The sequence below is a fragment of the Aotus nancymaae genome, unplaced genomic scaffold (assembly GCF_030222135.1).
Source record: "Aotus nancymaae isolate 86718 unplaced genomic scaffold, 86718_ANA_hifiasm-v0.15.2.pri h1tg000012l, whole genome shotgun sequence".
Taxonomy (NCBI): domain Eukaryota; kingdom Metazoa; phylum Chordata; class Mammalia; order Primates; family Aotidae; genus Aotus; species Aotus nancymaae.
In genome coordinates this window covers 48,549,300-48,576,497 of record NW_026988423.1, presented here as the reverse complement: position 1 = coordinate 48,576,497, position 27,198 = coordinate 48,549,300, and the positions used below count along the sequence as shown (strand labels likewise).

The 27,198-nt window shown below is 47.9% G+C and overlaps 1 long non-coding RNA gene across 2 annotated transcripts; it reads left to right on the top strand.

Moving 5' to 3' along the window:
• Positions 1-232: 232 nt before the first annotated feature.
• LOC105715033 (uncharacterized) lies at positions 233-27,198 on the top strand. Of its 2 annotated transcripts, none has more exons than XR_001106947.3 (3): positions 233-296; positions 22,921-23,112; positions 26,806-27,198. It is a non-coding gene; the product is annotated as an uncharacterized LOC105715033 (long non-coding RNA). The 2 variants fall into 2 exon arrangements; XR_010342430.1 differs by having other exon boundaries at positions 26,802-27,198.

The window sequence follows — 27,198 nt, the reverse complement described above, 5'->3', positions numbered from 1 at the left end:
GTTGATGGGTTAACTTGGTAGAAGCCCAGGTTTTTGCAGGGGCAGGAGTGGCAGTATATGCAGAGGTGACACGGGGAGGCACAGCCAGCAGTCTCTTGCTGGGTTGGGTGGGATTGATTCAGCAGTGAATGGGTTAAGCTCAGGGTTTTGTAGAGGTAGTTAGGGATGATAGGAAGGGGGAGGGCTGCGGGGCTGCAGGGCAGTCACAGGAGCTGCAGAGATAGATAAACAGAGTGAGCAGAAAGGTAAACAGCTGTGTTTCATCTGGGAGAAGTCGCACAGAGTGCCTTAGAAAAGTAGGTCATTTATCCACTCCAAAAGAGAGTCAAGAGTGGGAGTGTGGGGGTAAAACCGGATGTCTTCACAGACAGAGCAGAGAAAGGGGTAAAGCGGCAGCATAGGCAGGGGCAGGCATTTAGGTTTCTTTAGGGACTCGGGGAGTACTTATGGCTTTTTTTTTTTTTTTTTTTTTTGAGACAGAGTTTCACTCTTGGTATCCAGGCTGGAATGCAATGGTGAGATCTCGGCTCACCACAACCTCCGCCTCCTGGGTTCAAGCAATTTTCCTGCCTCAGCCTCCTGAGTAGCTGGGACTACAGATGCACACCACCATGCCCAGCTAGTTTTCGTATTTTTAGTAGAGACAAGGTTTCACCATGTTGACCAGGATGGTCTCTTGACCACTTGGCCTCAGCCTCCCAAAGTGCTGGGGTTACAGGCATGAGCCACCACGCCTGGCCTGTACTTATGGCTTTTAAGAGGAGGGACACAGAAGGGAACTAGAGAAGCAGCAGAGGATGGTCGTGGGTGGGTTAGCGGGCGCTTCAGGAGCTCTTTTTAATCTGGAAAGATGGCACCAAGAGACATGTCCTGAGAGTTTAGCTGCAGTGGGGACGTGAGCAGCACTTGAAAGGGACCTCCTGCGTTGGCTTAAGGCTTGCTGGGTTAAGAGTTCTTAGGGCCGGGTGCGGTGGCTCACGCCTGTAATCCCAGCACTTTGGGAGGCCGAGGCGGGTGGATCACGAGGTCAAGAGATCGAGACCATCCTGGTCGACATGGTGAAACCCCGTCTCTACTAAAAATACAAAAAATTAGCTGGGCATCGTGGCGCGTGCCTGTAATCCCAGCTACTCAGGAGGCCGAGGCAGGAGAATTGCCTGAACCCAGGAGGCGGAGGTTGCGGTGAGCCAAGATCGCGCCATTGCACTCCAGCCTGGGTAACGAGCAAAACTCTGCCTCAAACAAACAAACAAACAAAGAATTCTTAGGAAGACACGTTCTCCTGGTAGGAGGGTCTGGTTGGTGGGGCCTTCCTGGGACTTTGGGAGGCCTGGTCCCCTTGTTCAGGGAGGAGATGGCGGATGAGGGAAAGCATCAGGAGGTATTCTCCTAGCTGAGAGTTGGAAGGGGTCTGTTTTGTAAGAGGAAAGGGCGTCTATCCATTAACTCAAATGGGCTGAGGAAGGAGGGTGCTTTCAGGCTGGCTCTGATGCAGGCTAGGGCTGTGGGCAGAAGAGTTCCAGGGTGTCTGGACTTCTAGAGCGAGTGTGGTTAACTGAGTTTTAACGATCCCATTTGCCCTCTCACCTTTTCCTGGTGACTGGGGCTGGTATGGGGTATGGAGGCACCGCTGGACGCCGAGGGACTGAGACCTGTCGGGTGATTTGGGAGATGAAGTGAGGGCCGATGTCTGATGGTATGGAGCGCAGAAGACCAAATCTAGGAATGATTTCTGTTAAAAGGGTTGGGGAGACTGCTGCAGCTGTTTCTGAGGAGGTGGAAATGCTTCTACCCACCCGGAGAAGGTGTCTATAAGAGTAAGAAGAAACAGTCCTTTTAACAGAGGCATATGGGTAAAGTCTATTTGCCAGTCTTCCCCTGGGAGTGTTCATCTTAGCTGATGTGTAGGGATAGGAGGAGAGTGGAGGGCCCCTGGGAGGAAGTGACAGAGCATGTATGACAGTTGGAGGTTATGTCTTTTAGTAAGGTGAATAGATGGGGGAAGAGAAATAAGGCCGAGGAGTAGGTACGGGAGCACGCACCGATATGGAAGGACTGGTGAAGAGATGTCGGAATTTCTTTGGTTTGTGCTTGGGGGAGGATGAGTTTTTGATCTCTGACTATCCAGTTCCGCTGGAAGGAGGCCCCGTGTTGTAGCAGTGACGCTTTTTCAGTGGGGGAATGTTGGGGTTGGATTGTGGGAGCGATGAGGAGAAGGGGGGCAGAGGCAGAAGAAAGGGAGGCTTTTTTGGGGCCTTGTCAGCCTTTCTGTTTCCTCTTGAGACCTTATCTGACCCTGTTTTGTGTCCTTCACAGTATATAACTCCTGCCGTAGCCGGGAGGTGTGCAGCTTGGAGGAGTTGGCAATTAAGGGGGACATTAGTAATGGGGGTTCCTTTGGCAGTAAGAAATCCTCTCTCTTGCCAGATGGCGGTGTGTGAATGGAGAATGTGATAGGCCTATTTGGAGTCAGTAAAAATGTTGACTCGTTTGCCTTTGGAGAGGGTTAGGGCCCTGGTGAGAGCTGTAAGTTCTGCCTTCTGGGAGGAGGTCCCTGGGGGTCGTACCTGGTGTTTTTATGGGAGTTAGCCGACTTGGAACAGGAGCCGTCTATAAATAACTGGTCATCAGGATCGGTGAGAGGTTCAGGGAGATATTAGGGAAACGAGGCTGTAGGTGATGGAGGATTTCAGGGCAGGAGTGGGTGGGAGAGGAGGAAGATACTGGAAGCAGAGATGCAGGATTGAGGGGAGCACTTCTGGAGAGGCCGAACTCAGGGTTTTCAAGAGGGCATGGAGTAGTTGGATCTGAGAAGGAGAAAGTGTGCTCAGTGCTCCGGAGGGGAGATCTTGTAGATTGTGTGGGCTGTGGACTGTGGTGTCTTGACGGAATGTTAGTTGTTCGCTTTCTGAGGCTAGGGTGGCAGCTGCTGCTGGGCTCTCAGACAGGTGGGCCACCTTTGGATGGTGTTGATTAGTTGTTTAGATAGGTAAGCTATGGGAGTGAAGGAAGGCGGATGTCCTTTTTGTTGGTCAAGGACTCCAAGGGCTATTCCATGGTTTTCGGCTGTGTGCAGAATGAAGGGCTGAGAGATATCATGCAAAGACAGAGCAGGAGCAGTGACGGGGGCAGCTTTAAGTTTGTGGGAGCTAGGGATTATGTTGCGTGAAGGATTCAGGGGCTCATTGAGAGGGCCTTTAGCTGCTTCATAGAGGGGGCAGGCTAGGAGGGCACAATTGGGAAGTCATATTCTGAAGAAGCCTGCTAGTCCTGGTGAGGAAGGAGACCCAGATATCTGGGATCACCTCCTCCTCGACTTCCACACTACATTTCAATAGAAGGAAAAGCAGGCCCACTGGCGCCTCCTGATCCACCTTCCTGTAATAACATGCTTGGTATTGGGGAAACTTTCCGGAAGACACTGTTTTTACTTAAAACGAGATCAAACCCCCACATCAGTTCTCGGTCCAGAGACAGAAACCTTTTTACATGTGATTCCTAAAACTGTAAACCCGAAACCCTTTCGTGTGATTTCTAAAGCTGTAAACCAGAAACCCTTTCATATGTGATTTCTAAAGCGGTAAACCAGAAACCCTTTCATATGTGATTTCTAAAGCGGTAAACCAGAAACCCTTTCATATGTGATTTCTAAAACTGTAAACCTGAAACCTTGCTACATGTGATTCCTAAAGCTGTAAATCCAAAACCCTTTCACCCGTGATTTCTAAGGCTCTAAACCTAAGATTCTTCCATGTGTAATATCTAGAGTGTAAGCCTCTATAAATGCAGAACCTTCCTTTGTTACACAGCTGGGTTTTAGACAAATCATTGCCCAGCTCCCAGAGGTAATAAACCTCTTTCCTCCCCCATTCAGTATTCGAGAGCTTGGTTTCTCTCCGCCGCTCCTGCTACATTTGGTGCATTGGCCGGGAAGCGAGTTTCGGTTGGCAGATGGCGGGAAAGGAGCCTCTCAGGCAGTTTGCCTAGCCCTTTGGAGCATCCCTGCAGGGGGTTCCTGCCCGCTGGGGTGACTTGATTCTTAAGAGGGCTTCTGGGCAGGTATTTGCCCAGTGAAAAGCCTCACCCCAGTAGCAGAGCAGAAAGGCCCCCGCAGTGTGAATCCACCCAGTGGCTGAACGCCGAGAAGGAACGGGTACTTGGAACGTCCCGACAACTGAATATGGTAGGATTGATCCCGGGGAAGATAGCCTACCCTCTCTGAGTGGAAGGGTGACCTGATCACCCACAGGTGCCAGATTCGGCACTTTTGAACTTGGTGCTCTCTCTCTCTCTCTCTGTAACTAACCTTGGAAGCTTTTGCTTATGGTTTCGATTTGGGTGGAGGGAGAAGAGCGGGTGTGTGTGTGTGTGTGTGTGTGTGTGTGTGTGTGTGTGTAGAGGGGTCCAACTGGGCTCCTTAGTCACAAAAGGTGGGAGTATCAGGCCCATTAGAAGGAGGGGCCTCATGCGTTGAGCAATTTGTAGGGCTAGTTGGAATTAGAGATAGCCACATAAGGCTGAGTGGAGAAGTCTTTGCCATCTAGGCGTTGTAAAAGGATTGAAGTGAATGTAAATCGGAGAGTACAGCGTCTCGCTGGGTGGGGACCACTGTGGGTGAAGTAGCACTCTGTTAACTGTGGGAATTGTTTCTTTGGAGTGTTAGCATGGGTCACTCTCATAGTAAGCCCACTCCTTTAGAGACCATGTTGAAAAAGTTCATGAAAGTATTTAGTGGGGATTATAGAGTAGCTATGACACCAGAGAAATTAAGGACTTCATGTGAGGTAGATTGACCAGCATTTGGGGTAGGGTGGCCCCCAGAGGGGACCCTAGACAGGTCTCTTGTCTCCAAAGTAAGTCACGAGGTTATGTGCAGTGAGCTAGAACACCTTGATCAATTTCCGTACATAGATTCATGGTTGCAGTTAGTTTTGAACCCTTCGACATGGTTGAGAGGGCAGACAGCATCTATTTTAGTGGCTGAGGGACAGACTGCTGGAAACCACCATCCCCCCCCGACCAACACACACAAAGAGATGTGGACTCCCAAGGTTCTGGCAGCTCCAGTGGCAGTAGAGTTTTTGATACCAAGCAGCCACCAGCTCTCGCTCACCTACTGCAAACGACTATTCAGACTCATAACCCCACTCCTGCTGATTACTATCAGCTGCGTATGTATCTTCTTAACAGGAACGAGAGGCTGGGTGACGCGTTTCGCATGTATACTTCTTTTGATCCTAAAAGCCCTGAAGACCAATGCATAGTAAATGTGATATTAGTCAGTCAGTGGGCAGAAGACATTAGATGAGAATTGCAGAAACAGGCAGGATTTGTGGGCATGCATGCTTCACAGAGCCTGGAAATAACTAACCAGGTGTTTGTAAACCAAGAAGCAGTGAGCCATGGAGAAAGTCGTAGAGAAAATGAGCGTCAGGCTTGAGGAAATGCCGACTTAATAGCTGCTGCTAGGAGAAGCGCCCCCGAGAGTGTGGGCAAAGGGGGGTTCCTGGAAAGCCCCACAGTCTACCCGCCCGTGCCTGCAACAGATCGGTGTGTGTTCTGTCAACAAGGGAGAACATCGGAAGGACCTGTGCCCCCAGCTAACGGGAAAACAGGGAGACCCTGAGCACGAGGCTTTAAACAAAAGTGAAGGAGCTCTGTTCAATCTAATGAAAGGGCCACTGGACTAAAGGGGGGGCCGGACTCAAATGCCCCCAAAGAGCCCATGGTCCGGACAACAGCCCTGCAACCCCACATCAAAGGAAACAAAACCAATACCATTAAAGCTATTAAGACATTAAAAGAAAAGACCTTAATGGACTGCCCCTACCCCCCTTCTCAGGCAAAACTTGTTGTGCAAATTAAGGGCTACTGCCATCTCATTTAATAAGAAAAACACCCTGCAGCTAAAACTGCCTCAGCAGGGGTTATCCAGGTTCTCATCATCCCTCTGGAAGGAGGGTAAAGACCTTCCCTAACCAGGAACTATAGACTGATATTTCCGCCCAGGTCAGTGCAGGGTGTGCGTGACTTTGCACCCACTTGCACCCGACTTGTGCTTGCAGTTGGGATTATTGCCAGTGGAGGATAGTTGATTCACTTGGTTGGACTTAAAGAATACTTCTTTAGCATTAGACTGGCCTCGGAGAGTCAAAAACTATTTGCATTTTAATGGGAGAAATCCAGAGGCAGGTGTGACCACCCAGTGCACCTGGACCTGGCTTCCTAGTGGCTCAGAGGCTCTCTCAGCATGCTTGGGGAGGCGCTGGCCCATGACCACCCCCTAGAAGTTTCTTGATTGCATGCTGCCCCCATATGCTGATAACCTTCTGTTGAAACACCCCACGGTAGTCGGGTGTGCAAAAGGAACAGATGCCTTACTTCAGCACTTAGAGGACTGTGGGTATAAAGTGTCTAAAAGAAAGCCCAGATGTGCCAAAAAAAAAAAAAAAAAAAAAAAGCAAATGCAATATCTGAGGCTCACCATCTGGAAGGGGGAACGCAGCCTAGAAGCAGAGAGGAAGCAAGCGTTTGCAACCTGCCAGAACCCGAGACTCAGGCAGGTGGGATTGCTCCCGGGAGCCATGGGTTTTGTAAATTTTGGATTTCCAAATTTTGCAGTACTAGCCAAACTCTTATAGAAAGTGACAAAATGGGGAGGGGAAAAGACAAGAAACCCTTTGAATGGGGCAGAAACTAAAAGCGAAATTTTTGTCAGCCCTGGCTGTGGGGCTACCCGATTTAACAAAGCCTCTCATGCTGTATGTGTCAGGAAAAAAAAGAGGAGGAAGAAGAGGAACGGCAATTAAAGATTCAAGCCTCAATTCTGGGAAGAATTTAAATTTCAAAGCACCCCACACAGTAGTGACCCTAATGAATACCAAAGGACATCGTTGGTTAACAGATGCTAGGCCTGCCAAAAACCTGAGCCTGCTAAAATGAAAATCTCCGCATCACCATTGGGGTCTGTGCAACACCCTAAACCTGGCCCTGGTACCCCTGGTGCCAGGAAGACCATAAAATAACCCATGCGCTGCTTCAAGATCTCAGTCTTAGCTTTGGACTGCCACTGCGCATCGGATCAAACAACGGATCAGCATTTTCGGCGAACTAGGCCCAGAAGACAGCAACGGCCTTGGAGTATTACTTTGGAAACTGCATGCTGCCTATTGCCCTCATAGTTTGGAAAATGTGAAAAGAATAAACCAGAGCATCAAAAATAGCTTAGGGGAAGTGTATCAGGAAACAGGATCAAAGTGGGTGCAGGCACCTCCCTTAGGGTTATTCAAATTTAGTTGCACTCCCTTTAGGAAGATAGAATATTCCCCTATAAAGTCTTATATCATAGGCCCCCCTCCCCTACTCCAGGCACTCCCAAGATCAGGAGTGGGGAGAGATTGAGTTAGGATGCTAGTTACCAGCTCTAGAGAGAATCGCTCAGGATACTTCAACCAGGATAAATGACAAGTGTCCTGTAAGCTTATTCTCCCCAGTTCACCCTTTCTCACTAGGTGGTCATGTGTGGATAAAGGACTGGAGTACAGCCCCTCTAAAGCCACGGTGGAAAGGACCTCAGACCTGATCCTGACCACTCCCACAGCTGTGAAGGTGGAGGGACTCCCAGCCTGGATCCACCACAGCTGTGTAAAAACCAGCAGCAGCTGAGACTTGGGAAGCTATACGAAGGCAAGGACTGCAGAATCACCTTAGAAGGGACAACAAGCCCTGCTCCAGCCACATCCCGGAAACTGGCTGCTCCACGCACGGCCAAAGCATGAGGAAATTCATCATGAGACTTGTTCTTCTTAATATTTGGACTTGCACATGAGGAACATTAACCAATTCTGAAGAATGCCCTCAGTGTGTACACCAGGTTATTAAGGTAGGGCATAAAGTTACTGCCATTCTTTTGTCCTACAGTTATTATAAATGTCCAGGAACACAGAAGGGAACCTGTTTATATAATGGCACTCAGTATAAGGTGTGTAATCTGGGGGATAGACAGCCCAATGTCTGCTACGACCCATCAGAGCCCCCTACACATACAACTTTTGAAATTAGACTCCTGAGCTGGGCGCAGTGGCTCACGCCTGTAATTCCAGCACTTTGGGAGGCTCAGGCGGGTGGATCACCTGAGGTCAGGAGTTCGAGACCAGCCTGACCAATATGGTGAAACCCCATCTTTAAATAATAAATTAAATTATATATAAAAAAAGAAATTAGACTCCTGACAGGGCGATGGAACGGCCCTACTAAATTGAGAGCCAGAACAAGGGAAAAGCAGCAGCTCAAAACAGGTTACACTAAGGTTGGATGCCTGTGCAGCCATCAATGCCTATCATCTCAGTAGGGGGGGCTGTGGCTCCCTCGGATGGGAACAAAGTTATGCAAAAGAGCATAAATACTTCTGCCAGAAAACCTATTGGGGCTATGACTCCCCCTATTAGTCATGTGTCACCTGGGTCACTTAAAAGTGATAAAAATGATCCTGTTTGCCTTGTAAAAGGGAGGGACACCATTCCATGGGGTAATGTCCCCTGTGTCTCAGGACACTAACCTGGTGAAATTAATAATCACAAACCCCCAAGACCCTAAGTGGGAAAAAGGGAAAAGTATAATGCTAGAAATGAATGAAGGGCTTACCCCCGAGTCAGTATCCAGATTCAGGGAAAAATCCAGAGATGCTCAGCCCGGCCAGTGTACCAGCGCTTTTATAATATATTAAATGAACCAATACTGGAGCTTCCAAAAAAAAAAAGACAAAGAACTTGTTCCTCCAACTTGCTGAAAATGTGGCCCATTCCCTCAATGTCACTTCTTGCTATGTATGTGGAGGGACAACTGTAAGGTTTAAATGAGAGGCAATGGAGGCCAGTTATTGAAATGAAGAAATTTAATTGGCTTCTGACTACCTAAGCCTTGGCCGCTGCCGCGGAGATGATTAGAAGGGCGACTTAGCGTTCTGGGCCGCACCATCGAACACCAGAGAATACGAGAGGGTTCAGGAAGGCGGGGACATCTCCCTTGGAATTCTGACCCTGATGAGGCCGGGGTCCTGGACCCATGGCAAGAAACAAGATGAGGCCAGGGTCCTGGACCCACGGCGAGCGAGAGGGTTCAGGAAAGTTGAGACGTCTCCCTCAAAATCCTGACCCTGAGCAACCCCTCACAGGGAGAAGACAAGAGTGTAGCGATGTTTCCTCTACGCTCAGGTCCTCGAGACGAGGCCAGGGCCCTGGGCCCTCGGTGGGAAGCCGGGGTCCCAGACCCACGGAGGGAGACGAGAAGGAGTCCCTGACGCTGCAGCGTTTACGAGCAGGGAGTCCATGAGGCAAACAGCAGGAGGGGTTGTGGGCAACAGAAGTCTTACCTTATGGTGGAACGGCTTTACTTTGTGATGGAACGGCTCCCTGGTCCAGCTTTGAGGGGAGGAGTTAGTTTCCCCCAGGAGAAGTCTTACAACTCCTCCTAGGTTTTGGCACCACTTGTAAGGGTTAAACGTGGGATTTTTTATAGGGAGTGGAGGTGTTTGATTGGTTGTGGGAGAGCAGGACGTGGACGTGGCAAGCTGCTATTGGCAGGTAGGCGGGATTTCCGGTGAGCAGGCTGCCTAGAGGGAGTGGGACCTGGACGGGATTGGGCAGGTTCTGGTGGGGCTTTTGAATTTTGGCGGGATTCTTCAACGGCTGGCTAGGTGCCGAGTGCAGAGCCTAGTGCCAAGTGCAGAAGTGGGCGTGGGATGATGACGTGCTTTGCTTTCTAGGTGGGGGGGGGGGGGGCATGTCCTAATGCCTGGAGGGGGAGAGGGCACGTCTGAGCTCCCGGCAAGGCAACCGGCCTTACAACAACTATAAGTGACAGGTGGCCATGGGAGGCCCATGAGCTATTACCCTCTGACTATGTCCCTGACCTAACCTCAGGTCAGAGGGTTCAAACCAACAGTTTCTGTGTTTTAAAGGTTTCAGTTATTAAACAATACTGTTTGACCAGAAAAGGAACAGACTTCACTGTTCCAGTTGGAAAGCTTAGCTGCATAGGGCAGCGATTGTATAATGGAGCAGTGAAGGATATTGTGCGAGACATGACCAAACTGGCACACGTGCCTGTGCAGACATGGCACGGATTTAACCCTGAGTCCTTATTTGGAGGTTGGTTCTCATCCTTACACTCTCATCATAAGTGTTATAATAATGATAGGCGTTTGTTACTCCCGCTGTTCCTTCAGATGATTGGGGGATTCATCACTACTGTGGTTAGCCAAAAAATGACATCACAAGTATATTATGTGAAACATTATCAATCGGTTTCTTCAGAGGATCTGGAAAGTGAGAAGGTGAGACCTCTCACTGATATTATAGAGTGGTGAGGGTCTCAAAGGTGGGGTGGTGAGGAAGGAGACCCAGGCATCTGGGATCACCCCCCGCCTCGACTTCCACACTACATTTCAATAGAAGGAAAAGCAGGCCAACTGATACCTCCTGATCCACTTTCCTGTAATAACATGCTTGGTACTGGGAAAAGTTTCTGGAAGACACTGTTTTTACTTAAAAGATCAAACCCCCACCCCACTCCTCCATATAGAGACTGAAACCTTTTCACATGTGATTCCTAAAACTGTAAACCTGAAACCCTTTCATATGTGATTTCTAAAGCTATAAACCAAAAATCCTTTCTTTTTTTTTTTTTTTTTTTTTGAGACAGAGTCTTGCTCTGTTGCCAGGCGCCAGGCTGGAGTGCAGTGGCACAATCTCATCTCACCACAATCTCCACCTCCTGGGTTCAAGCAATTCTCTTGCCTCAGCCTCCTGAGTAGCTAGGACTACAGGCAAGAGCCACCACGCCCAGCTACTTTTTGTATTTTTTAGTAGAGATGGGGTTTCAACATGTTGGCCAGGATGGTCTCGATCTCTTCACCTTGTGATCCGCCTGCCTTGGCCTCCCAAAGTGCCGGGATTACAGGCGTGAGCCACCGCACTCAGCCCAGAAACCCTTTCATATGTGATTTCTAAAACTGTAAACCTGAAACCTTGTCACATGTGATTCCTAAAGCTGTAAATCCAAAACCCTTTCGCTCATGATTTCTAAGGCTGTAAACCTAAGATTCTTCCAAGTGTAATATCTGGAATGTAAACCTATATAAAGGCAGAAACTTCCTTTATTAGACTAGCTGGGTTTTAGATAAATCATCTCCCGGCTCCCGGCTGTAATAAACCCCTTTCCTCCCCCATTCGGTGTTCGAGAGCTCGGTTTCTCGAGGCTGCTCCTGCTACACTAGGAAAGAGAGGATTTCACCCTTAGAAGTGGGTGGGGGCAGGCTGTCTATTAGTACTGCCCGTGCTGGGGTCATGGCTCGGGCCCGGGGCAGAGCTGGACTCCACTGTTGGAGTGGAGAGCTGTGTTTTGGAGGGGGAACCCTATATACTTTATTAGCAAGAAAGTTTAGATGGGTAATAGTGTGAGTTTGAGGTTGCAGGGAGCTATGATCACACCACTGCAAAGAAAAGAAAGAGAAAAAAGAAAAGAGGGCCGGGCACAGTGGCTCATTCCTGTAATCCCAGCACTTTGGGAGGCCAAGGTGGGTGGATCACAAGGTCAGGAGATAGAGACCATCCTGGTCAACAAAGTGAAAGCCCGTCTCTAATAAAAATACAAAAATTAGCCAGGCGTGGTGGTGCGTGCCTGTAGTCCCAGCTACTTGGGAGGCTGATGCAGGAGAATCACTTGAACTCGGGAGGCAGAGGTTGCAGTGAGCTGAGATCGTGCCACTGCACTCCAGCCTGGTGACAGAGGGAAACTCCGTCTTAAAAAAGAAAGGAGAGAGAGAGAGAAAGAGGAAGGGGGAGGCAGGAAGGCAAGAAGGCAGGAAGGCAGGAAGGAAGGAAAAGAAAAGAAAGAAGGAAGGAGGGAGGGAGGGAGGACAGACACCTGTGAGACAGTAGAAAGGCAGTCTTCAGGGTGGGAGATTATTTCTGCAGTACATCTGTACTGGACTGAATGACATATCCCCAGAATTCATTGTCCACCCAGAACCTCAGAAATGTGACCTTATTTGGGAATAGGCTGTTTGTAAATGTCCATATATGAGCCAAGAGAAGGCCTTGACTTAGGGTCCCAGGGGTACCCGAGGTCCCAGGGACTGGAGCGGCTCTAGCAAGCTCTGGAGGGCGAGCCAGGAGTCTGGAATGGAGGCTGAGCCAAAGATCCTGGCTAAGGGTCAGGGACTTTGTTTCTGGGACCCTGCCAAGTTGGGGTTTGGAAGGAGGTAATGGACCTTGCTTGGTGGTGGGGGCCCAAAATGAGGGGGTTTCTCATTGCAGGAGAGAATTTTCAGAGGATGGACTCCATTGCCAAAGGCAGGGAAGGTGGAAGTATGGAAAACGGCTGGCCACTGACATGCTATAGCCCCAGCCAGCACTTTCCCTTGAAATGAGAGACATTCTGACCAAAAAAAAAAAAAAAAAAAAAAGGAGCGAAATGGAGGTTCCCAGGACAGTGAGAAAGAGAGAGAAACATTCTCTTTTTTTTTCTTTTTTGTTAGCAAAATGAAGTCTCAAAAAAGTGCACTTCAGAAATGCCTATGGGCTGGTAATAAAGTAAGTACTCTGCATCATAGTAATTAAGTTTTGATTGCTAATGAGGAACCCCAGACACCTCCCTTTAAAAGCTGGCATGTGAGGTGGGAACAAAGCCCTAAAATTCAGATTTTATACATGGGCCGAGAAACATTCTCATCTCAAGGAAGGAGGGAGAGAAGCGATTCCCATATAACGTTTCCTTAACTGCAGAATTATTTGTTTTGTTTATTCACCATATCATTTCATTCCTCTTTACTAATTTATTGAAATATAATATACATATAGAAAAGTACATGGGCCAGGCACAGTGGCTCGCACCTGTAATCCCAGCACTTTGGGAGTCTGAGGCAGGAGGATCGCTTGAAGCCAGGAGTTTGACCAGCCTGGGTAACACAGCGAGACCCCCATCTCTACCAAAATAAATAAATAAATAAATAAATAAATAAATAAATAAAAGTTGGGCTGAGGGCCCCACAGGGTCGTGGGCTGTGCCTTACGCTGTGCTGAGGCGCAGGATCTGAGAAATAAAGAGATGGGACACAGAAGTACAGGAAAAATGCAGCTGGGCTCAGGGATCCACGCCACCTATAAGCGGAGTCAGACGAGGCCCCGAATGTCCAGAAGCGTGAGTATTTATTGTGTATAGGTTAGGGGGCAGGGCAGTAAGTGAAATAATCTTTAAGGATAGTGATAGGGTTGTGAGCAATAAAACATGGGGTCCGCCCCCATTAGGTCACCTAGGTCAGGAGGTGGACAGTGTGCAGCAAGGGGCCCTTTCCCAAGATGGCAAGGGCCATGTGCAGTAAGGGGCCCACCCCCATTAGGTCACCGAGGCTTGGAGGAGGGCCGTGCGCAGTGAAGAGGGTGCAGTGTGCAATACTTCTATCTATGGGCAAACTACTTCTAAGAAGATTTATAGGAGGATGCTTTAAGTCACATAGCAGTGACAGAGCTGTCAACACCTTCTGGCAGCTTCCAATGAGTTCTATGGGAAGATGCTTTTCGAGCAGCATAGTAGCAAGAGCTGATAAAGTTTACAGTCACCAAGGTGGATTGCCGTTCTGAGGGCAGCCTTCCACAAGAACTGGAGCAGGGTCCTACAACTCCTTTATCAGGAGGAGTGGCTCTTGCCCCAAGCCTGCCATATGGCGGGTATCTTTACGATACTGAACGCTGCCGCCTGGGCCATGGATTCTTGTCCTGGTATAACTGTTTTTCTCTTAAATCATGTTCTGCACTGTGTCTGCTCCAGGCATTCCTCCGATTATAAGCTAAGATATAATTATAGGTATATATGTAGGGAAATATCCTTTAGGCACTCATACTATCAACTATTATATGATTATATATAGAGGATTATATAAAGGGATTCTTCAAGCCCTAATTCTATAAACTAATATACGATTATGTAAAGGATTATATAAAAGGAAATAGCTGAGTAGTAACACTATAAAGTGAGATATTCTTTAAGCCCTAACTGTGTCAGGGTTCTGCTTAGCTCTCATTCCTCGGTGCCTATATGGGGGGTTACCCACAAATAAATTAGCTAGGCATGGTGGTGTGCACCTGTAGTCCTGGCTAGTCAGGCAGCTGAAGAATCCCTTAAGACTTGGAAAGTTGAGGCTGCAGTGAGCTATGACAGTCACTGCACTCCAGCCTGGGTGACAGAGTGAGATCCTATCTCTAAATTCTGCAAATGCTGAGTACAGCTCAATGAATTTCCACAAAGGTTAAAAGGTGAACCAGCACCCACATCAAGGAACAGAGAATACCAGCCCCCCAGAACTCCCCCTCACAACCCCTTTAAATCATTGCCCCGAAGGGTGACCACTCTTCTGACTCCCATATTTAAGATTAGTTTTGAGGGCTGGGCATGGTGGCTCACGCCTGTAATTCCAGCATTTCGGGAGGCGGAGGCAAGCGGATCACCTGAGGTCAGATGTTCGAGACCAGCCTGGCCAACAGGGTGAAACCCCGTCTCTACTAAAAATACAAAAATCAGCTGGGTGTGGTGGTGGGCACCTGTAATCCCAGCTACTCAGGAAGCTGAAGTAGGAGGATTGCTTGAACCCGGGAGGCAGAAGTTGCAGTGAGTTGAGATTGTGGCACTGCACTCCAGCCTGGGCAACAGAGCAAGACTCTGTCTTGGGAAAAAAAAAAATTAGTTTTGCTTGTTTGGTTTGATACTTTACACAGGTGGGATCCTACAACATTATTCTTTTGTATCTAGCTTTTTTTTTTTTTTTTTTCTGACACAAGTTCTCACTATGTTGTCTAGGCTGGAGCTTTGAACTCCTGGGCTCAAGCAATTTTCCCACCTCAGCCTTCCAAGTAACTGGGACCACAGGTGCACACCACCAAGCTCAGCTAATTTTTCTTTTTCTATTTTTCTTTCTTTCTTTCTTTCTTTCTTTTTTTCTTTTGAGTAGAAGTCTTGCTCTATCACTAGGCTGGAGTGCAGTGGCACAATCTCAGCTTGCTGCAACCTCTGCTTCCTGGGTTCAAGCGATTCTCCTGCCTCAGCCTCCCAAGTAGCTGGGACTACAGGCACACACCACCACGCCAGATAACTTTTGTATTTTTAGTAGAGACGGGGTTTCACCATGTTGGCCAGGACAGTCTCGATCTTCTGACTGCGTGATCCACCCACCTTGGCCTCCCAAAGTGCTGGGATTACAGGCGTGAGCCACTGTGCTCGGCCCATCAGCTAATTTTTCTTACTTTTCATAGAGATGGAGTCTTGCTATATTGCCCAGGCTTGTCTCCAACTACTGGACTCAAGTGATCCTTTTGTCTTGGCCTCCCAAAGTGCTGAGATTAGCAGTGTGAGCCACTACACCTGGCCCATATCTGGCTTCTTTTCCTCAGCCTTAGGTTGTGAGTTGTGTGTAACTGTAGTTCATTCTCACTGCAGTATAGTATTGTATTATGTTAATAAATGACAATTTATTTTCCATTCTACTATTGACAGACATGTGGGTTGTCTCCAGTTTGGAGCTATTACAAATAATGCTGCTATGAATATTCTAGTGTGTATCTTTTGGTGGACATATGAATACATTTATGTTTTTGTTTTTTGAGATGGAGTTTCGCTCTTGTTGCCCAGGCTGGAGTGCAATGGCACAATCTCGACTCACTGCAATCTCTGCCTCCCGGGTTCAAGCAATTCTCCTGCCTCAGCTTCCTGAGTAGCTGGGATTACAGGCACACACTACCACACCTGACTAATTTTTTGTATTTTTAGTAGAGACAGGGTTTGGCCAGGCTGGTCTCAAACTCCTGACCTCAGGTGATCCACTGCCTCAGCCTCCCAAAGTGCTGGGATTACAGCGTGGACCACTGTGCCTGGCCATAAACACGTTTCTGATGGGTATGTGCCTAGGAGCAGAATTGCTGGATTATAGAGCATGCAGATGTTTGGCATTAGTCAGTCCTGCCAGTAGTCTTCCACTCCCACCAGCAGTATGACGTCCCATGCACCACATCCCCACTTATATTTGGTGTTTTCCATTATAGCCATTCTGGTGAGTGTGTGAATAGTGGCACATTGTGGTTTAAATTTGCATTTCTCTGATGACTAATAAAATCAAGTTGCTTTTTATATTCACCACGTGGGTTTCCTTCTCATAAAGTGTTTATGTCTCAGCCATTGTCTTTTTCTTTTTCTTTTTTGAATGCAGTGGTGCCATCATAGCTCATGGCAGCCTCCACGTCCTGGCCTCAAGTGATCCTCCCACCTCAGCCTTTCATGTAGTTGTGACCATACATGCCTGCCTCCAGGCCTGGCTATTTTATTTTTTTTAAAAAACAGAGATGGGGTCTTGCTATGTTGGCCAGGTTGATCTTGAACTCCTGACCTCAAGCGATCATTCTGCCTTGGCCTCCCAAAGTGCTAGGATTATAGGTGTGAACCACCATGCCCAGCCCAAGCTAATTAAAAAAAAATTTTTTTGGCCTGGTGCAGTGGCTCATGCCTGTAATCCCAGCACTTTGGGAGACTGAGGTGGGTGAATTACCTGAGCTCAGGAGTTCAAGACCAGCCTGGCCAACATGGTGAAACTCCATCTCTACTAAAAATACAAAACTAGGCCGGGCGCAGTGGCTCACGCCTATAATCCCAGCACTTTGGGAGGCCGAGGCGGGTGGATCACGAGGTCAAGAGATCGAGACCATCCTGGGCAACATGGTGAAACCCCGTCTCTACTAAAAATACAAAAAATTAGCTGGGCACGGTGGCCCGTGCCTGTAATCCCAGCTACTCAGGAGGCTGAGGCAGGAGAATTGCCTGAACCCAGGAGGCGGAGGTTGCGGTGAGCCGAGATCGCGCCATTGCACTCCAGCCTGGGTAACAAGAGCGAAACTCCGTCTCAAAAAAAAAAATACAAAACTTAGCCAGGCATGGTGGTGTGCACCTGTAATCCCAGCTACTTGGAAAGCTGAGGCAGGAGAATCACTTGAACCCACGAGGCGGAGATTGCAGTGAGCTGAGATTGCAACATTGCACTCCAGCCTGGGCGACAGAGTGAGACTCCATCTCAGAAAAAAAAAAAGAGAGAGAGTGTGAACTAATTTGGAAATAGGGTTTTGCAGAACTAATTAGTGAAGAGGGGGATGTGCTGGATTAGAGTGGGCCATGTAGGGTGGTGGCTCACCGCTGTAATCCCAGCACTTTGGAAGGTAGAAGGATGGCTTCCTCCACTGCACTCCAGCCTGGGTGACAGAGCGAGACTCAATCTCAAATGAAAAAAAAATAATTAGGGCCGGGCGCGGTGGCTCACGCCTATAATCCCAGCACTTTGGGAGGCCGAGGCGGGTGGATCACGAGGTCAAGAGATTGAGACCATCCTGGTCAACAAGGTGAAACCCCGTCTCTACTAAAAATACAAAAATTAGCTGGGCATGGTGGTGCGTGCCTGTAGTCCCAGCTACTCGGGAGGCTCAGGCAGGAGAATTGCTTGAACCCAGGAGGCAGAGGTTGCGGTGAGCCAAGATTGCGCCATTGCACTCCAGCCGGGGTAACAAGAGCAAAACTCCATCTCAAAAAAAAAAATAAATAAAATAAATAAATAAATAAATAAATAAATAAATAAAAAATTAAAGAAAGGAAAGTTCAGCCTAAAGAAGAGAATGACTTTGGTCAGGCGCAGTGGCTCACACCTGTAATCCCAGCACTTTGGGAGGCCGAGGCAGGCAGATCATCTGAGCTCAGGAGTTCAAGACCGGCCTGACCTACATCGAGAAACCCCCATCTCTACAAAAACACAAAAATTAGCCAGGCATGATGGCAGGTGCCTAATCCCAGCTGCTCAGGAGGCTGGGGTGGAAGAATCACTGGAACCCAGGAGTCGGAGGTTGCGGTGAGCCGAGATGGTGCCATTGCACTCCAGCCTGGGTGACAGAATCTCTCCAGCCTGGGTGACAGAGCAAGACTCTGTCTCAAAAATAAAAAAAATTAAAAAATAAATAAAAAGAAGAGAACATCCAGAGCAAACATGACCATGGCTTCAGCAGATACTGTCAGGCAACTCCCCTTATTCCTTCAGTAGTCACTTCTGTAAACCAAAGGCTGCTTCCCGAGGTCTCTTCCTGAGGGCCTTGTTTCTGGTTACAGAGAACCCTCAGCTTGCTCATAAGACAAGCCAGTAGACCGGGCCTAGTGGCTCACTCCTGTAATCCCAGCAGTTTGGGAGGCCAAGGTGGGTGGATCACCTGAGGCCAGGAGTTTGAGACCAGCCTGACCAACATGGAGAAACCCCATCTCTACTAAAAATACAAAATTAGCCGGGCATGGTGGCGCATGCCTGTAATCCCAGCTACTCCGGAGGCTGAGGCAGGAAAATCACTTGAACCTGGGAGGCGGAGGTTGCAGTGAGCCAACTTCACGCCACTGCACTCCAGCCTGGGCAACTAGAGCGAAACTCCATCTCTAAAAAAACACCAAAAAAACTCCACAAGCCAAGCCAGTAGTGTGGGGTGCAGCCCTCAACCAGTGACAGCAGGGAACTGGGGGTACCTGATCCCTGCTCTGAGCCAGCTATGAGGTCTGCCCTGCACAGGCTTCCAAAACTCCTTGGCTGCCCACGCAATGACCTGCTTGAAAACTCCCCTTGTGTTGGCACTGCTCCCTGCCTCAGTTTCCCCTCCTCTGCCGGGGCTCTTATGAAATCACCTCCCAAATTAATGACTTGCACCAGAATCCTTGTCTCAGGGTCAGCCAGAGGAACTGAAATGAAAACAGCAGACTTCAAATCTTCCTACTCCTCAATTTCCTTTATCTTCCGAAAGAAACAAAGACAAGTTAGACATTTTTGTAAAGAACTGGGTCAATAGGTAGAAGAAATAGGAATACAGATTTCAGTTAAAGAAGAGTTTTTTTTTCTTCCTTTTGAGATGGAGTCTCGATCTGTCAATCAGGTTGGAGTGCAGTGGCACAATCTCGGCTCACTGCAACCTCCGCCTCCTGGGTTCAAGCAATTCTGCCTCAGCCTCCTGAGTAGCAGAGATTATAGGTGCTCACCACTGCGCCTGGCCCTTTTTTTTATTTCTATGATGGAGTTTCGCTGTCGTTGGCCGTGAGACCGGCACGTCTGCCGGGGGTCTCTTGACCAGCAAGAGGGTCCTAATACCTGGAAGAGAGAGTGCGCAGAAAAAAAGGGAGATAGAGAAGATGGGTCCGGAGGTCTGAAATGAGCTATGCTCAGATCAGCGATTTATTCTTTGTGCACATGATCTTATATATGGTTTTACATACAGTGACTGACGTCAGTTTTCTTACAGAATCATTATCAGGGAAAAAACAGAAAGTTACAAGGTAACCAAAGGAGGTTCAAAGTAACCAAGGGAGGGGGCAACATGCGAGCTTACCTAAAGGTCGCAAAAGATTCTTATCCTCTTATCCATTGTTACAGAAAATGACGTTAAGACAGGTGGGCAAGCAATAAATCAGGAAGGGAGCAATTTTCTAGTAATACAGTGAATGATCTCAATGCTTCTGTGACTACAGGTAAACAGAGTCATAGAACTAGCCCAGAACAGGGACTTCAACAGAAAAACAATAAGCTGGCATTACCTCAGTCATGCTCTAAGAGCAGTGAACTGAGAGTGACTCTCTGTAAGCTTAACATTTCCCACGTCTTCCTGTAGCCACCTCACTCGACTGCACCCAGTGGAGGGAAACGTGTCTGGGCTCAAACCCTGTCATGGCGGAGACACGGAGGGGCCTCTACGCTGGTGGGGGATCCCCACATTTTGCCATGTTGGCCATGCTATACATATGACCTTTAGGTGATTGTGCTGAATATGCTATATATATATGAGCTTCAGGTATCTATATATATATGAGTTTCAGGTGATTGTGCTGAATATGCTATATATATGAGCTTCAGGTGATTGTGATTATCTGTCAGGTTTGGGATCCTAAGTTAGAAGAGCTCTCTTGGGCAGGTGCAGTGGCTTACTCCTGTAATCCCAGCACTTTGGGAGCCCAAGGCAGGTGGATCATGAGGTCAGGAGATCGAGACCATCCTGGCCAACATGGTGAAACCCCGTCTCTACTAAATACAAAAAATTAGCCAGGAGTGGTGGTGCATGCTGTAGTCCCAGCTACTTGGGAGGCTAAGGCAGGGGAATCACTTGAACCCAGGAGGCAGAGATTGCAGTGAGCCGAGATCGTGCCACTGCACTGCAGCCTGGGTAACAGAGCGAAACTCTGTCTCAAAAAAAAAAAGAAGAAAAAGAGCTCTCTTGAGTGCCCCCAGCCAGCCCTGGCTGTGCCAGTGTGACTCTGAGAAGATGGAATGGCACATGCCTGGACCACTGTTTTTAAATATTCATTGTCGAGGCTGGGCTACTTCATGCTTACGTCTTGAGACCAGTCAGATCTCCACCCAGAGATAAGCAATGCTTAGAAAGCACACAAAACTTTGCCCAAGAGCCAGAAACTTATCTGCAACAACCAACTGTGCTATAAATTAACTTCGTTCAGTTCACTGGAATATTACTTAATTTCCTCTGCTTTTGTTTTTTAAACAAGGAAGTGTTGACTCAGCCAACAGCACCAGGAATGGGCCTCCCTGTGGTCCGCCCGTCCCTGCTCTTCTCCCAAATTCTCTTGCTTTTTTGTTCCTATTTATGGAATTCAATAAAGGGATCCCTGCCATCTGTCAAGGACCAGCTGTACTGTTTCAGAAAACCCCTTCCTGGCAGGCTGACTGACCCCCATTCCCCTCTGATGGCTCTGCAGCTGCACTCCTGAACCCTTACCTAGGCGCCACATCAAGGCTGCCAGACCTCCAATTAAGCAAAGCCTCATTACAGCTATTGGGCAGCTCGAGGGAGCACGGGGAAAACATATTGGCTATCCATACTTGTGAATTCCTGTTTGACACTTATCTGTAAAAAATCCTGGTTTCTGTCTTTTTTTAAAGAGACGGCCGCCACAGAAGTCACAGGATGGTGTATGTGTATAGTAGGTCTGTTACAGGTTAATGAACTATCTCTGTGCCTGTTACCAGTGGATAGATTGCCTCAGTCCTAAGACCCCGAATGCCCCTCTCACCCCATATACACCACTCGTTTTGTAAGCTCAGGGCTGCCTCCTCTAATTGTCACGGAGTGGCCCGCAGGTTAATAAAACTTGGTTGCCTGACTTTGGGTCTATTCTCCTTTCTCTAGGCTATCCTTACACCATCAGTCACTTGTTTTTTTTTGAGATGGAGTCTTGTCACCCAGGCTGGAGTGCAGTGGTGTGATCTCGGCTAGTTGCAACCTCTGCCTCCTGGGTTCAGGCAATTCTCCTGCCTCAGCCTCCTGAGTAGCTGGGATTACAGGCTCACGTCACCACGCCCAGCTGACTTTTGTATTATTAGGAGAGATGGGGTTTCACCCTGTTGGGCAGGCTGGTCTTGAACTCTTGAACTCAGGTGGTCTACCTGCCTCAGCCACCGAAAATGTTGGGATTACAGGTGTGAGCCACTGCGCCCGGCTTTTTTATTTTTTATTTTTTTATTTTTATTTTTAAAGATGGGGAACATCCACTTTTAATAAGCTCACAGTGAGGTAAGGAGTGCAGGAATCATCAACTATGATGAATAATCCTTGAAAATGTGGTTAAGAATTAAATAACATGATGAGTGTAGGGTTCTTTTCTGGGTGATTAAAATATCTTAAAATTGATTGTGGTGATGGTTGCATAATCTGTGAATATACTGAAAACCACTGATTTATAATTATATACTTTAAATGGGTGGAGCTGTATATGGTGGAGAGGGTTAGACTATTGCTTGAGTCCAGGAGTTCAAGGCTGCTGTGAGCTATGATCGCACCACAGCACTCCAACCTGGGCAACACAGTGAGACTTCATCCCCAACAAAATAAAAAAAAAAGAGTGAATTACGGTATCCCCCAGTAACCACAGGGGACTGGTTCCAGGATTTTGGCATGCAATTTTCCCTGCATTTCTGCAGGTTTTGCATCACTGAGTACTGTGTTTTCCATCCTCCTTTGGTTGGAAAAAGGCTGCCTATAAATGGACCCACAGAGTTCAATTCTATGTGCTGTGTGAACTATGTCCCAACAAAGCTGTTATATTACAATGGAAGAAGTAGCCAGGTGTGGTGGTGTGTGCCTGTAAATCCCAGCTACTCGAGAGGCTGAGGCAGGAGAATCACTTGAACCCTGGAGGCGGAGGTGGTGGTGAGTCAAGATCGTGCCACTGCACTGCACCTTGGGAACAGAGCAAGACTCCGTCTCAAAAAAAAAATAAAAAAATAAAATAAAATGAAAGAATGGCCTGGTGCAGTGGCTTACGCCTGTCATCCCAGCACTTTGGGAGGCCAAAGTGGGTGGCGGATCACCTGAAGTTGGGAGTTCGAGACCACCCTGGCCAACATGGCAAAACCCTGTCTCTACTAAAAATACAAAAATTAGCGGGGCGTGGTGATGGGTGCCTATAATCCCAGCTACTTGGGAGTCTGAGGCAGGAGAATCACTTGAACCTGGAAAGTGGAGGTTGCAGTGAGCTGAGATCGCCCATTGCACCCCAGCCTGGGCAACAGAGCAAGACTGTCTCAAAAAAAAAAAAAAAAGTTAAGTGTCATGGTGCAGGCTGGAATGGGTGGAAAATGATAAATAGTACCTGGGGAGGTAGGTCTGGAGGCACAATTTCCAGTGGAAATCAAGGTAGCAGAGAGGGAGGCAAGGCCCAGGAGAAGAAGGGACAGGGACAGAGAGAAACAGGGGTGTGATGAGACCAGAAGACCAGTGAGGGAACTGCCCCCCTTCCCTTTCTCCCCCATCCGAGGAGGCAGAGTCTCAATATTGACTTATCTATGTCTCTTTTTTACAGATTCACTACCAAAAGAGGCAAGAAAGTCTGTACCCATCCAAGGGGAAAATGGATGCAAGGATACATTTCTTTGTTGAAAACTCAGAAACAATGTGACTCATAATTTTCATCCAAGGATGCCTGGACCCTGCTCTTGGCTCTGCAGGCCTCGGGAGAGCCTGCACAATCTTTTCCGAAGCCTCCATGGGCCTGGTGGGGAGGAGAGGGTGTTTTCTTCCAGAAAACCTACGTTTTCTTTTTTCTTTCTTTCTTGTTTGTTTTTTAGACAAAGTCTCACTTCTGTCGCCAGGCTGGAGTGCAGTGGTGGGATCTTGGCTCACTGCAACCTCCGCCTCCCGGGTTCAAGCAATTCTCCTGCCTCAACCTCCCGAGAGGCTGAGATTACAGCCTTGGCCACCATGCCCAGCTAATTTTTGTATTTTTAGTAGAGATGGGGTTTCACCATTTTGGCCAGGCCGGTCTCAATCTCCTGACCTCAGGCGATCCACTCTCCTCGCCTCGGCCTCCCAAAGTGCTGGGAGATATTGGTTTTCTTCAAGGAAAGGAAATTAATTCCATGAGCAGGACTGGCTGCCTGGGAGGTTCCCAACCCCCGAGCTGACTCGGATATTGAATTCTGCCTTGGGTTTTTGTTTGTGCAAAAAAGCAAGGACAATTTTAATACATTTTGGTAAAATGCTCAGTGAATGTTTTAACATTATTTAGGGAAATAAGAAATAAGTTTATTTTATTTGGAAAGGTAAATTCTGTGCAACACCTCACAGCCTGTCCGTGCTGTGTAAATGTAGGAGCTCTGTGTTTGGCAGTTTTCTCTAAGAAAGCAAGACACTAATTAGTAAATGTGAATATTATCTACCTACCAAATGGAGGGTGCCTATGCCTATATGGCTTAAATAAGCATTTTACAAATATAATCAGCCAGGTGCAGTGGCTCACAGCTGTAATCCCAGCACTTTGGGAGGCTAAGGTGGGAGGATCACTTGAGCCCAGGAGTTTGAGATCGGCCTGGGCAACATAGTAAGACCCATCACTACAAAAAATTTAAAAATTACTCAGACATGGCGACATGTACCTGTAGTCCCAGCTGCTCGGGAGGCTGAGGTGGGAGGATTGCTCGAAACTGGGAGGTTGAGGCTGCAGTGAGCTATGATGGCACCACTGCACTTCAGTCTGAGCAACAGAGGAAGACCCTATCTCAAATAATAATAATTAAGACCAGCCTGGGCAACACATTAAAACCCTGTCTCGGCCGGGCACGGTGGCTCAAGCCTGTAATCCCAGCACTTTGGGAGGCCGAGGCGGGTGGATCACGAGGTCAAGAGATCAAGACCATCCTGGTCAACATGGTGAAACCCCGTCTCTACTAATACAAAAAATTAGCTGGGCATGGTGGCACGTGCCTGTAATCCCAGCTACTCAGGAGGCTGAGGCAGGAGAATTGCCTGAACCCAGGAGGCGGAGGTTGCGGTGAGCCGAGATCACGCCATTGCACTCCAGACTGGGTAACGAGCAAAACTCTGTCTCAAAAAAAAAAAAAACAAAAAAAAAAACCCTGTCTCTACGAAAACACAGAAAATTAGCCAGGCGTGGTGCCACACGCCTGTGGTCCCAGTTACTTGGGAGGCCGAGGCAGGAGGATTACTTGAGGCCAGTAGTTGGAGGTTGCAGTGGGCCAAGATCACACCACTGCAACAGAGTGAGGCCCTGTCTCAGAAATTTAAAAAAAAAAAAAAAAATATATATAATAAAATAGTAATAATAATTATTATTATTTTTGCAATTTCTTGCAAATTTTTGAGAATCTATACTGTTTATAATTCTTAATTATTAATATCTATAATCATTATAGATTCACGAGAAGTTGCAAAAATAGTATGGCGAGGTCAGGTATACCTTTTTTATTACTGAGACAGAGTCTCACTCTGTCACCCAGGCTGGAGTGCAGTGGCATAATTACAGCTCACTGTAGCCTCTACGTCCCTGAGTTCAGGTGATCCTTCTACCTCAGCCTCCCAAGTAGGTGGGACAACAGGCACGATCCACCACATCCAGCTTATTTTTGTATTTTTTGCAGAGACAAGTTTTCACCAAATTGCCCAGGCTGGTCTCAAACTCTTCGGCTCAAACAATTTGCCCACCTCAGCCTCCCCAAGTCCTGGGATTACAGGTGTGAGCCACCCTGCCCAGTCCCCAAATCTGTCTTTTACTTAGTTTACCCCAATGGCTACATCTTACATAATTATGATGCAATCGCAAACCCAGGAAACTGACATTAGTATAAAGTGTGTGCATAGTTCTGTCACACTGTCATTTTGTTTTTGTTTTTGTTTCGAGACAGAGTTTTGCTCTTTTTACCCAGGCTGGAGTGCAATGGTGCGATCTTGGCTCACCACAACCTCTGCCTCCTGGGTTCAAGCGATTCTCCTGTCTCAGTCTCCCGAGTACCTGGGATTACAGGCATGCACCACCACACCCAGCTAATTTTGTATTTTTAGTAGAGATGGGGTTTCTCCATGTTGGTCAGGCTGGTCTCGAACTCCCGACCTTAGGTGATCCACCCACCTCAGCCTCCCAAAGTGCTGGGATGTGGGTGGGAGACCCCACAAGTGCCGAGGAAGGAGTCAGAAGCCCCAGCCTGTTCCCACATGAATAATGAAGAAGAAAAGAACTAGACATAAAACTATAGTAGTTATTCATAGGTGATCTTAGTTATTCATAGGTAACCATTAAGATACATATATATATTTATATATATATATTCAGCATAATCTTTTTTTTCCCTTTTTATTTATTTATTTATTTATTTTATAAGACGGGGTTTCACCATGTTGGTCAGGCTGGTCTTGAACTCCCAACCTCAGGTGATCCATCCGCCTTGGCCTCCAAAGTGCTTGGATTACAGGAGTGAGCCACCATGCCCGCTGATTCAGCATAATCTTTTACTAATGCCTCTCAGGTCACAAAGTGTGAACCTAAGGTGACATGGTGAAAGAAGTGACCCTAAGGCAAGATGCTCTAAGCTCTCTGTCACGCCCGTGAAAGGGCTGCTGGAGGGTGCCTTGGCTGTGTGGCAGCACCAGCGCTGGGAAAGCACCCGCTGTTTAGCCAGCTGTGGAAGGAGACATCTAAGATGTCTCCTTCCCTGGAGGAGCTAGTAGAAAACTCTGCTCCCCGAAGCTCATGCGGTAGGCCTGACGGCTGTCAGGGAGGCCCGCAGACATCCGGGGGCTTAACTGTCTCTATGTGATGCTGTGCTTCAGCGGTCACATTCCAAGTCCACGCTCCTGTCCCGCTTCTGCACCTGGTTCCTTTTTTCTTACAAGAGATAATCAGTAAAAGTAACATATATCTTAATGTCTTTGTTCTGCTTGACAAGTATGGAAAAGCGCTGACGCATTATGCTCCTTACCTCATCTTGGCTGCTAGAAAGTCCTGGGCCCCCATCCCCATGACACGTGATGTACTTGACCTTATCACAGACCGCCAATGCCGCGCCCTACCTGCCCTGCCCCCAGCTTCGTACTCAATCAAAGTCAGGGTGTGCGGACACTCGGGGCCACTGCCGGACTCCACGCTTTGACTGGCAGTGGACCCCTGGGCCCAAACTCTTTTTCTCTCGGTCTCTGTGTCTTGTGTCTTTTATTTCCAGTTTCTCCTCTCTGCACCAGCAGAGAGGGGCTCAAAGGACCCTGTAAGGCTGGACTCTACACTGGGATTACAGGCATGAGCCCCCACACCAGCTCATACTGTCATTTTATCATGTGTGTGGATTTATATCACAACAACTGAGATCCCGAACTATTCCAATGTCATGGAGATCTCCCTACAGTTACCCGTTGAAAGTCACACCTCCCCTTCACCAACCATCTTTTTTTTTTAAGACAGGGTTTCGCCGTGTTGGACAGGCTGGTTTCGAACTCCTGACCTCAAGTGATCCACCCACCTCGGCCTTCCAAAGTGCTGGGATTACAGGCGTGAGCCACTGCACCTGGCCCCTTCACCACCATCTTTAGCTCCTAGCAACCACCGTCCTCATCCTTGGCATTATGAATTCTACTGTTTAGATGCTACAATTTTTTAGATGCTACATGTAAGTGAGATCATGCAGCATTTGTCTTCCTGTGCCTGGCTTATTTCATTTTGCACCATGTCCTCCAGGTTTATCCATGTTGCTGCAAATGGCAGGATTTCCTTCTTTTTTTAAGGCTGAATAATATTGCATTGTGTGTGTGAATCACATCTTCTTTATCCATTCATCCATTGATGGACACTGAGGTT